Source organism: Falco rusticolus, chromosome W (genome assembly GCF_015220075.1).
Source record: "Falco rusticolus isolate bFalRus1 chromosome W, bFalRus1.pri, whole genome shotgun sequence".
In the NCBI taxonomy this organism is placed as follows: domain Eukaryota; kingdom Metazoa; phylum Chordata; class Aves; order Falconiformes; family Falconidae; genus Falco; species Falco rusticolus.
Genome location: NC_051209.1, coordinates 12,345,995 through 12,356,084, shown reverse-complemented (window position 1 = coordinate 12,356,084; position 10,090 = coordinate 12,345,995). Strand labels below are relative to the sequence as shown.

Here is a 10,090-nt window from a genome sequence, read left to right as displayed (position 1 = left end):
GATGACAGCTGAAATCTTTTCACATATCTCACAGTTCAGTTAGGGATAGGGATCATGTGGTTTCTGGCTCATTCATTATTTCAGTCCCTTCCCCCTCCTGCTCTTGTGACTGCTCTGCTGCAGAACAAGCTGCCTCTTCTGATTCTCCCTCCTGCTCCCTTTTAGGAGAAGCTGACCTCTGCTTCCATTGTTTCTTTGTGACTATAGGGGCAACTGATAGAGTTGAGGGGTGGGTCTCTGGTTTAGCCTGTGTCTGCTTGTATGTCTTCAGATTCAGAGACCCTCTCTTCTCCTTGAGGGTGCTAAATAGTGCTGAACAGTACTTGGTAGGCATAGGCCAGTCTCCAGCACAGTGCAATAAGTTGTGCCTCTTTGGAATAGCTAGGACATACTTTTTTCAAACATTCTATCACTTCATCAGGATCCTGCACTTGGTTGGGAGTGAAGTCTCAGACCATCAGAGGTGACAACCTTTCTAGATACCTGTCCATATTCTCCCACAATGCATTTCCATACATAACCACTGTGGTGGGTTGACCTTGGCTAGACACCAGGTTCCCACCAAGTCACTCTATCACTCCCCCTCCTCAGCAGGACAGTAGGCATAAAATAAGATGAAAAAAAATCATGGGTTGAGTTAAAGTCAGTTTAGTAAAGAAAAGCAAAGGCCTCACATGGCAAAAAAGGAAACAAAAAATATTTATTCTCTCTTTCCCATCAGCAAGCAATGTCCAGCTACTTCCTGGGAAGTAGGGCCTTGGTACTCGTAGCAGTTGCTCTGGAAGACAAATGCTTTAATAACAAATGCCCCCCACCCCCCCACCCCCCGCTTTTATTGCTGAGCATGACATCATATGGTATGGAATATCCCATTGGATTCCATTGGTCACTTTGGGTCAGCTGTCCTGGCTACGTCCCCTCCCAAGATCTTGCCCACCCCCAGCCTACTGGTGAGGTGGGGGAAAGGTTGGAGAGACAGCCTTGATGCTGAGGGAGCGATGCTCAGCAGTAGCCAAAGCACTGGTGTGTTATCACCACCTTTCTAGCTACCAATATAAAGCACAGCACTGTGAGGGCTGCTATGGGGAAAATGGACTCCATCCTAGCCAGACCCAATACAACTACACTTCTTTGGGGCCTGAGTGATAACCTAAATAGCTGGTTAACCTTAGAAAAAGCTGAAACAACATTCCTAAGAAGTACCAATAGGAGTATTTTGGTTACCCAAGGATGTTCAGGATACTGAAGAGTTATTGTAATGAGGGAGAAAGCATCACAGAATAAGGTGGTGAAGGTGCCATTCTGTATTTCTACCACCAAAAACCTCTCAGAGGAAAAAGTGTAATTGTTAATTGTTTCCATGAGATGGTTCTCAAAGCATAGTAATGATACCAGTGCAGAGTCCAAATACCACATTAAGCTCAAGGTCAGTGTTTTAATAAGAAATTTCCCAGGCAAAATACCAATAAGAGTACAGCAAACCAAAAAAGCCAAAATCAGTCTTTAAAACGTACAGCAAAAAATAGAACCTAATGTCAAGAACCAATAAGTCAATATCATAATCAGCAACTGTTAAACAGCTAGAAAAATTATAAATTCCTTCTAATACTTTCTGGTTAAATCTGTTGTTATCTCAAACCCTTTGAGCCCCATGTTGGCTGCCAAAAAGGACTGTTGTGGTTTAACACCAGTAGGCAGCTAAGCCTGACACAGCCACTCGCTCACTACCCCACAGTGGGTTGGGGAAGAGGATCAGAAGAGTAAAAGTGAGAAAACTCATGGATTGACATAAAGACAGTTTAATAGGGAAAGCAAAAGCCACATGTGCAAGCAAAGCAAAACCAAGGAATTAATTCACCGCTCCCCATGGGCAGGCAGGTGTTCAGCCATTGCCAGGAAAGCAGGGCTCCATCATGCGTAACGGTGACTTGGGAAGACAAATGCCATCAGTCCAAACGTCCCCCCTTCCTCTTCTTCCCCCCAATTTATATGCTGAACATGATGATCTATGGTCTGGAATATCCCTTTGGTCAGTTGGGGTCATCTATCCCGGCTGTGTCCCCTCCCAACTTCTTTTGCACCCCCAGCCTACTCACTGGTGGGATGGGGTGAGAAGCAGAAAAGGCCTTGACTGTGTGTAAGCACTGCTCAGCAGTAACTGAAACATCCCTGTGTTATCAACACTGTTTCCAGCACAAATACAAAACATAACCCCATACTAGCTACTGTGAAGAAAATTAACTCCATCCCAGCCAAAATCAGTACAGGTGGGTGAAGAGGAAGAGTGCGGCCTATGTCTTTTGGCAATATTGGGCTGGTCAACTGACCCATCATGTAGCTGTAGCTTAAGCCAGTTTGGGTGTTTTTCTCAATCATGGGATTATTGCTTTATGAGCATCTAGAAAAATCTAAAAGCTGACCTTTTGAAGTACCATCTGCCCCAACTATTAGTTTGAATTTGTTTATAAACAATAAATCTAATCAAGTAATGTTGACTTGGTTATCACTAATATTTGGTTGTGCAATCCAGCCAAATAGCTTTAGATGAGGTATAATTTATGAATTTTTTGTTTGATGACCACATCAGAAAGCATTTCATTAATGTTTATTTCTTTTGCACAACCTCTATATTCCAACCTCCAGTTCAGAGCCCAATTTGTAGCACTATAAATGAATTGCCCATAATCTGCTCACAGTCAGTAGGTGTGGGGGCTTCTGCAGAGTTTAAGCCCCTCCTAGAGGAAAGCAGCTGCTATACAAACTTATTAGAGCACAGTATTTCTTAACTCAGGAAAGTGACAGGCCAAAGGGAATCTCCAAGATAAGCTTTGGCCAAGAGCAGATCACTTGAATGCTAACAGTAGCTCTCTAAGTAAAGGTGTAAGTAGTTGCAATACAGTCCTTACAAGCAGCCCTGTGTGTTTCTGATTTAAAAGTATAGTATATACTTGCTTGAGTATAGCAAGGAGGTCTCTTGAATCTTAATGCATTTTGCTTTATTCTGGAAAGATGGCACTAGTTTATTCACTACATAAATATTCCCACATTACTTTTAACATATTCCTTGCCTCAATCCAATTGCTACAATTACTATAGTTGGGTTACAGAGATGACAGTGGAGTGCATACGAGATGCTGAGAGTATTCTCTGTAGAGCCAGTGAAGTTTGGGAAGAACACTGAAAGATGTACCTGATTTGGTCTAACATTAATTTGAATCATTATTTGCAAATCTGGTTAGATCTACTTGTGTATCCATTGTAAACATACACTTCATGTCTGTCTTTATAGCTAATGGCAACAATAACAATAAAAACCCTCCTGCCTTGCTGGAAGAGAGGTGAAGAAGGCTTCACTAAACATTCACAGTGCAGATACAGAGGCAAGTACAGAATACTTTAACAAGTCTAAGAGACTAGAAGGTCCTTTAACTAAAGAAAAATGTCCAGTAGAGCCTTAACAAGAATTTTAATGTGGTTGGATAATCTGTCATTGGACTGGACAGATGAGTGATGGCAGATATTGTTGTCCACTATGAACACTAACAAAGTTCTTAAAAATATTCTACTGTTTTCTTAATTCCAGAAAAACAATAGAAGGCATCATGGGATTTCAAATATAGTAGCAGGAGATTCCAAATTGTTACCAGTTAACTTTTACAGGGTCAATGTAGAAATCTGTCTTGCTTTCAAACTGCATTGTATATAGCACAGTATGCTGTGCATACTTCACAGCTTCTGTGAAGAGGACATAGCTGGTTACTGGTACTGCTGGACATAGGAACAAGGTCTTAAGATCCAGATGCTGAAATAACAGCTCATAGACTGTTGTGAATAGTTGAAATAGTGAAACATGCCTGCTGGATATTACTCTTGCTGTGTGTTGGTACAAACACATTTACCTTTATTGATGACTTGAATAGGAATATAGCTGAGTCTGTGTTCCCCTGGGCTGGGAATGACTCAAGGGTAAAACTCAGCATGGTTTTTGCTTAAAAACTGGTGTCAGGGTAACAGTCACCAATTTAAGAAAGATGTGATATTTTTTGAAAGTACTTCTCAACTTGTGACAACTATTGGCTTTTCTTAACCCTCAGTATCATGAAAAGTAGGAAACTGCACTGTTGCTGCTTACACAGTGGATGAACTGCTTCCTGAAACACAAATCATGGTTTTACTCTTTTTGACCAAAACCAGGTTATTGTAGGACTGTTTTAAGTTGGATGATCCCTTAGAAGAAAGGCTAGAAGGAGCCATTTGCCAAAAACCCCTCTGCATTCTAATTTATGTTTTTGTGGCATCGCTTGGGGATCAGCTGGCAAAAGACCTGCCACCTTGAGCAATCCAGAAATATTATAGCTCGGGGAAACAGGGGTAGAGGTTCCCCACTTCTCCCTCTAGGAAACTCGTTATTGCCTGGAAGCAAAGAAGGATGCTTAGGTGAACTATGACCCCCACACTCAGTCAGCACCAAATGCAGTAATGTTAAGCCCTAGCTCATAGCTACATGGACAAAGCAGGAATTCTTACAAGGGAAGACATCCTGCAGGCTCTCCCACAGTGTACTGAAGATATCAACTTCAGCTATGGAGAAGGTTGAGGGTCTCCTTAATTATTTTGCAAAAGGCAAGAGAATAGCTGTAGTGGCTCATCACCTTCTGTTTAATATAATAATTATTATGCAATTAATAATTATAACAATTATAAATATTATAAACAATAATTAAAATAGCTATCCCAGATTTAAAAACAAAGAATGGATCCCAAATGAAGTGAAAGCAGCTATAGAAAATGCAGAATTTGAGTATTAAATGTTTAATAAGCAATCCAGAATAGGCCTCTTGTGTTTCTAAGATTATTTTACTCTTTAAAGACTGTATGCTTTCTAATGGTATTGAGTTAACTAAATGAGAATTTAAAAATCAATATGTCAGTAAACATGGAGGTCAAACTGAGTTGAGAAGGAATACTCAGTAGTGCAATAATATGCAGAGTTGAAGATAAACAGAGAGTTTTCAATTAAGAGGCCTGGTAATCAGTCCAATAAAGGGCACTGCACAGTAAATATGCTATTTGCTGCTTTAGTACCTTGAACTGTTTTTAGCTTACTCTATCCTTGAAGGAATTCCTGGGTTTTTTTGCATGCTCTAAAGTAAAATTGCCCTTTCATGACAACTGAAATGGAAACCAATTATCTAGCAATTCCAAGAAAACAAAAGGTACACAGATATTAAGATGCTGATCTTAAGCTTTTCTCAAACATGCAAGACTTGAAATGTAATGCTTTTTGGCACAATGCAAGTACTGGAGTCACTTTGTGACTGATCACTACAAAGAAAAGAAAAAGAAAGGTAGGCATCAAAAGGCAACACTGAGTTGTATTATTTTGGATGTCTAAAAATTAAGACTAGATCTTTCCCCTTCACTATTTCAAGCAAGAATTTGTTCTAATGCTTTATAACATAATTGTAACTTCCTAAATATTAAGAAAAATTAACTGCTTGTTGTGTCTGGTAAAAAGTCTCCTTCCAGGTTATGGAGCAGTGAGTTTCCTCCACTGATGATCTGCATCACAAGATGGAGTTAATGCCAAATTTGGATTTTACATTTTATAAAACACAATTTTAATACAAACAGTTGCCATGAGAATGTGTGGGAGGTGGGATGAAAGTGGCCTTTGAAAAGGAATGCTATCCAGTTTGAAATAAATCGTAAAATCATAATTAGTTTTCGTTATGACATAGCTTCACTAATGCACTGAATTAAGATTTGTGCTGTATGTGTTACCACACTTTAACATATTTATAACGTAGGCTTTCAAAATTTTTTCAATTAAAAGTGATTTTCAAATTATTATAAACAATTTTTTCTCAGATACTTATAGTCATATTCAATCTTAGTAACAATTTATTATATAATTTCTTAACAATTTATTATATCATTTCTATATGTAGGTAAGAGAGCACATGACTGCAGAAGCAAAATCCTGGTTGGAAGCTACTGGAGCACAAAAAGGTGTTTTGCAGATCAAGAATATTTTCAGCTCCGGTTGCATCAGGTTTATTTTTTAATAAGGATGAAGCTTTTAAGAAAACTGATTCAGAAACAAAATTCAAATCACTTAAGAATCAAAATGTTTGACGGATCATCTGTGGATACATAGAGAGAAACTGCATCCATCCCTAAGGAGGAATGCAGTGTGTGTGCAGAGTGAAAGCTGAAAACAAGCACCTGGAACATAGTAAATATGACTGCAATGGGTTGAATGTCCTAGAACAGTCACTTACATACCAGTAGCCTGTCCAATTTACTTAGAATTTGGTTCTCAATACAGTGTATCATTCATGCAATTTCCATTTTCAGTAAAATATATAGATAAATACTTATCACAGAGGCCTTCCAAAATTTAAACAAATGAAACCAGTAGTAAAATCCTTCTCTTGCTACACAACCAAGTGTAATTCAAAACAGAAATTCTGATGTCTCAATAAATATCACTCACGTTAAAAAGTTCCATCTCTATAAATACTAAGCAAATGATAGTCGTTGCAGTATATGATAAAAGGTCAAATTATTACCATAGAGGTTTAACTTCATGAATATCCAGTACATCAATCCTTTCTAATTACAGGTGAAGTATTACAGCACTCAGACAACAATACTAGACATTTTCACTTTTTTCCAAAATATATTTTTTCAGTATAACTCAGTCAGATATGGCTCTGCTAACATTTCAGTTATAAACTGTCATGTCAAAGAATGATAAATCTAATTTTGTATGAATCATTTATTACATTAAGTATGAAGGATCAAAATCAAATTAAATACAAAAGAATGGATGCATGTGGTTTCATTGTTTCAAGTTATTTCAGTAATTTAAAAAATGTAGCATCTAGAAGCTTTTAACTGGTTTTCAAATAATTTATCCAATAAATGAAATAGAAACTGCTCAGCTTAAAAAGCTTCTGCTTTTAAACTGTTTTCTTCTTTTTTTTAAAGGTGTCAAATGCTGTGATTTCACAATTATCCTACTCAACCAGCAGCTTTTTTTTTTTTTTTATTAAAATTCTCCTAAGTATGTTTGCTATACAGTGAGATGATACAGTATGTAAGGATCTGTTCTACCATAAAATGAAACAGCTAAGAAACACTAATAACTGACAAATGAGATTAGGTGTAGCTCCTACTGCTGTTCCTATTTAAGACTACTGTTTCATATTTAATCTTACCATTGTTACTACTGTATAAAGAAAACATATGTGACAATATAAGAGCATCCTATTTTTGACATATAATTTTTCTCTGTATCTGTAATTAGTTATATTGTTCATGTAATTTGTTTAGAAAAAATGTTTTGTTTTTTTCTTTAAAAAATAGTTTATTAAACCATTTTATTTATAAAATGTGTGTACAAAACACAGCTACATTTGCAAACTACTTTTTATGGCTTCTATTATATTCAGCATAAGTTTCAATCACTGAAATTTTTAATGGTGCATTGGAAACAAACTGAGCTAAACAAGATTAGTTCAGGAAATTAAATAGGTATAAGCACATCAACAAAACTATAGAGAATCTGATCTTACATATACAACAATTCACATTGTTAAAAATAATGCAGTTTACTATTATATTACAAAAAATAAAATACAAAACCTGTACACAAAGTGTGCATTTGGAAGAATCTGCTTAGTTTACTTTGTGGTTTTTTTACCTGAAGCAGAGACCCAGCTGGAGATGGGTGCTGGTGCAGACTTTAATAATCCCACCTGGGAATGATACTGTCCTATCACCAGTGATCTTCACAATACATCTAGAAGAGAATGAAAACATCAGTTTTATTGCAACTCATTAACTGCCTAGTGTTAATACTAATTTTAAAGCAATCATTGTACTTGTACAATCTGAATTCTGAGCTGAATTCAAAACAGAAAATCAATTTCAAATGAGAGTAATGTGGCACTATGACAATGTACTATCACTTTTAACTTGGATTTCAGATGAAATAAGAAAAAAAGTTTAGCTGGTTAAGCATACAGAGGTATGGGTGGATATTTTTCAGGTTTTGAAAAATGGCACAACTATGCTTAGGCAAGACCTAAGTAGCATAGCAAGCAATGTGACAGAGGGAATGAGGTGCTTTTAAGCTGCCCAAATTTACATGTAGCACCTACCTGACTTCTCATTTTCAGTGTTCTCATTGAACACATTTTTGTAAAGCAGGGATATATGAACTCTTAGCAGGATGCAGGCCAATAGAGTGTGATAAGCCACTGCTGACACTTATATCAGGGGAAACCCCCCTGTAAATCCCCCTTCTAATGTATATACATTTTCCCCCAAAATATTAAAAGTAAAACCAGTGTGTTTTCTTATTGTAACTTATTACATTCAAAACAAGTAACTATTAAACTAACTTTGTGGGATCTGCTGCTTTAAAATAGGCGTTAACAGATTCAGTAAGGGCTACTGCAACAGGCAAGGTGTCCTGGTTTCCAAATCTGACAGGGCCGGGACCACATGAAACACCTAGAATACATACAGTGTACAGGTTTAATTTTCGAAAAGCTTAGCAATAGATGTCAGAATAGTTGACTACATATGTCATTTTTACAAGAGGTTACTACTATCAAGATCACAGCAGTCTGAAGCATTACCTGAAAAGCACGTAGAAAAATATAAACATAGTACAGTACAATCACACCATCAAAACACTGCTTAGCAGTCTGAAAAAACAGGACTATCAGTATGATATTTTGTAAATGGACAGACACAAGGGAATACATATGAGACAGAGGAACACTGCATTAAAATGGCTACTGATGAAACTGAAGTCAACAGATCCAAAGGAAATTAGATGTTAACTACAGTACTTTAAAAAAATGCCCCTATCATATACTTAGAGTATGGATATTGTATACTTAGAGTATGATAAAATAGTAACAGAAATGCAAATAATTCAGTAATGGTATATATGAAAATAAATGCACATACATTAATATTACCCCACATAAGCAAACTGTTGAACATTCTTTTAACTATTTCAGCCAAAAAAGATTAAAATTCCCAAGTAGAAATTGCTGGAGAAGTATTTTGCAAAGTTTTCTAATGTTTATGTAGTAAAGATTCTTGGAGTACCTTGGAGGTACCTGGAAATACATAGCAGTTTACAAGAAAAATAATTACTAGGCCTACATCAGCCTTCACAGATGCCTGTGTCTACACAACAAAGTTCTAATGCATAGCTATAAAAATCAACTCAGACCTCAGCTAAGGTTTTTTGAAATGTATGTGTATAATTGACAAAACTGGTTGTCATGGGATTTTACTTTTCAGTAGTGTTTTATATGTGTACTGAACATAAAACAGAATACTGAAAGTTCTATCTTTTTATTAGTGCAGTAGCATAGTGGAGAGCATCTTACTAATTTTTTGTACCACTGCTGAAACAGCTTGTATCACATGCCTGCTGTGAGCTCTCAGAGGGATGGGATGTCACAGCTGTGTCAAGACAGACTCACGGTATCTCACTCAGGCTGCAGTACAGCTCATGAGTCCAGTTCTAGGACCTTTGGCAGCACCAGCACATCTGGCTTTGGTGCCCTGCCACCTGCCTCAGCCCCAACCACTAACAGCCCTTCAGCTGTGCTGACTCAAGAGCTAATGACACAACCACGCCAAACTGCAGAATAAAAGACTGCATTGTTGGCCATAAAAAGGGCAAATAAATCAATCTGATCAAATGGGTTTAGTTCAGTTTAAGAACAACAATTCAGGTAATTTTAATATTGGCTAAGCTGCTGTTGTAAAAATAAAATGTAGTAAGAAATTGTTATCTTTATTATCTGTATCTTCAAAGCTTTGTGTTATTCAGAAATATAGAAATGGTTTTATTTGTCTTATGAGAATAAGGATTGTCACACTAAAAATACATTCCCTTTTCTTCCGAGAAAGTAGTAATGATAAACTGAAGAAACAAGACCAATTTTCAGCTTCTTTTGGGGGGGAATAGATGGAAAACTATGTTGTATAAAAGTGGTTATATCAAGTTTTGGTGACTTCAGCAACATATAACTTGTTAAGTAGTTGAGTT

At 36.9% G+C, this 10,090-nt stretch overlaps 1 pseudogene; it reads right to left on the bottom strand.

The window, feature by feature from the left end:
- Positions 1-5,252: 5,252 nt before the first annotated feature.
- LOC119140704 overlaps positions 5,253-10,090 on the bottom strand; it is an 84,743-nt pseudogene continuing 79,905 nt past the window's right edge.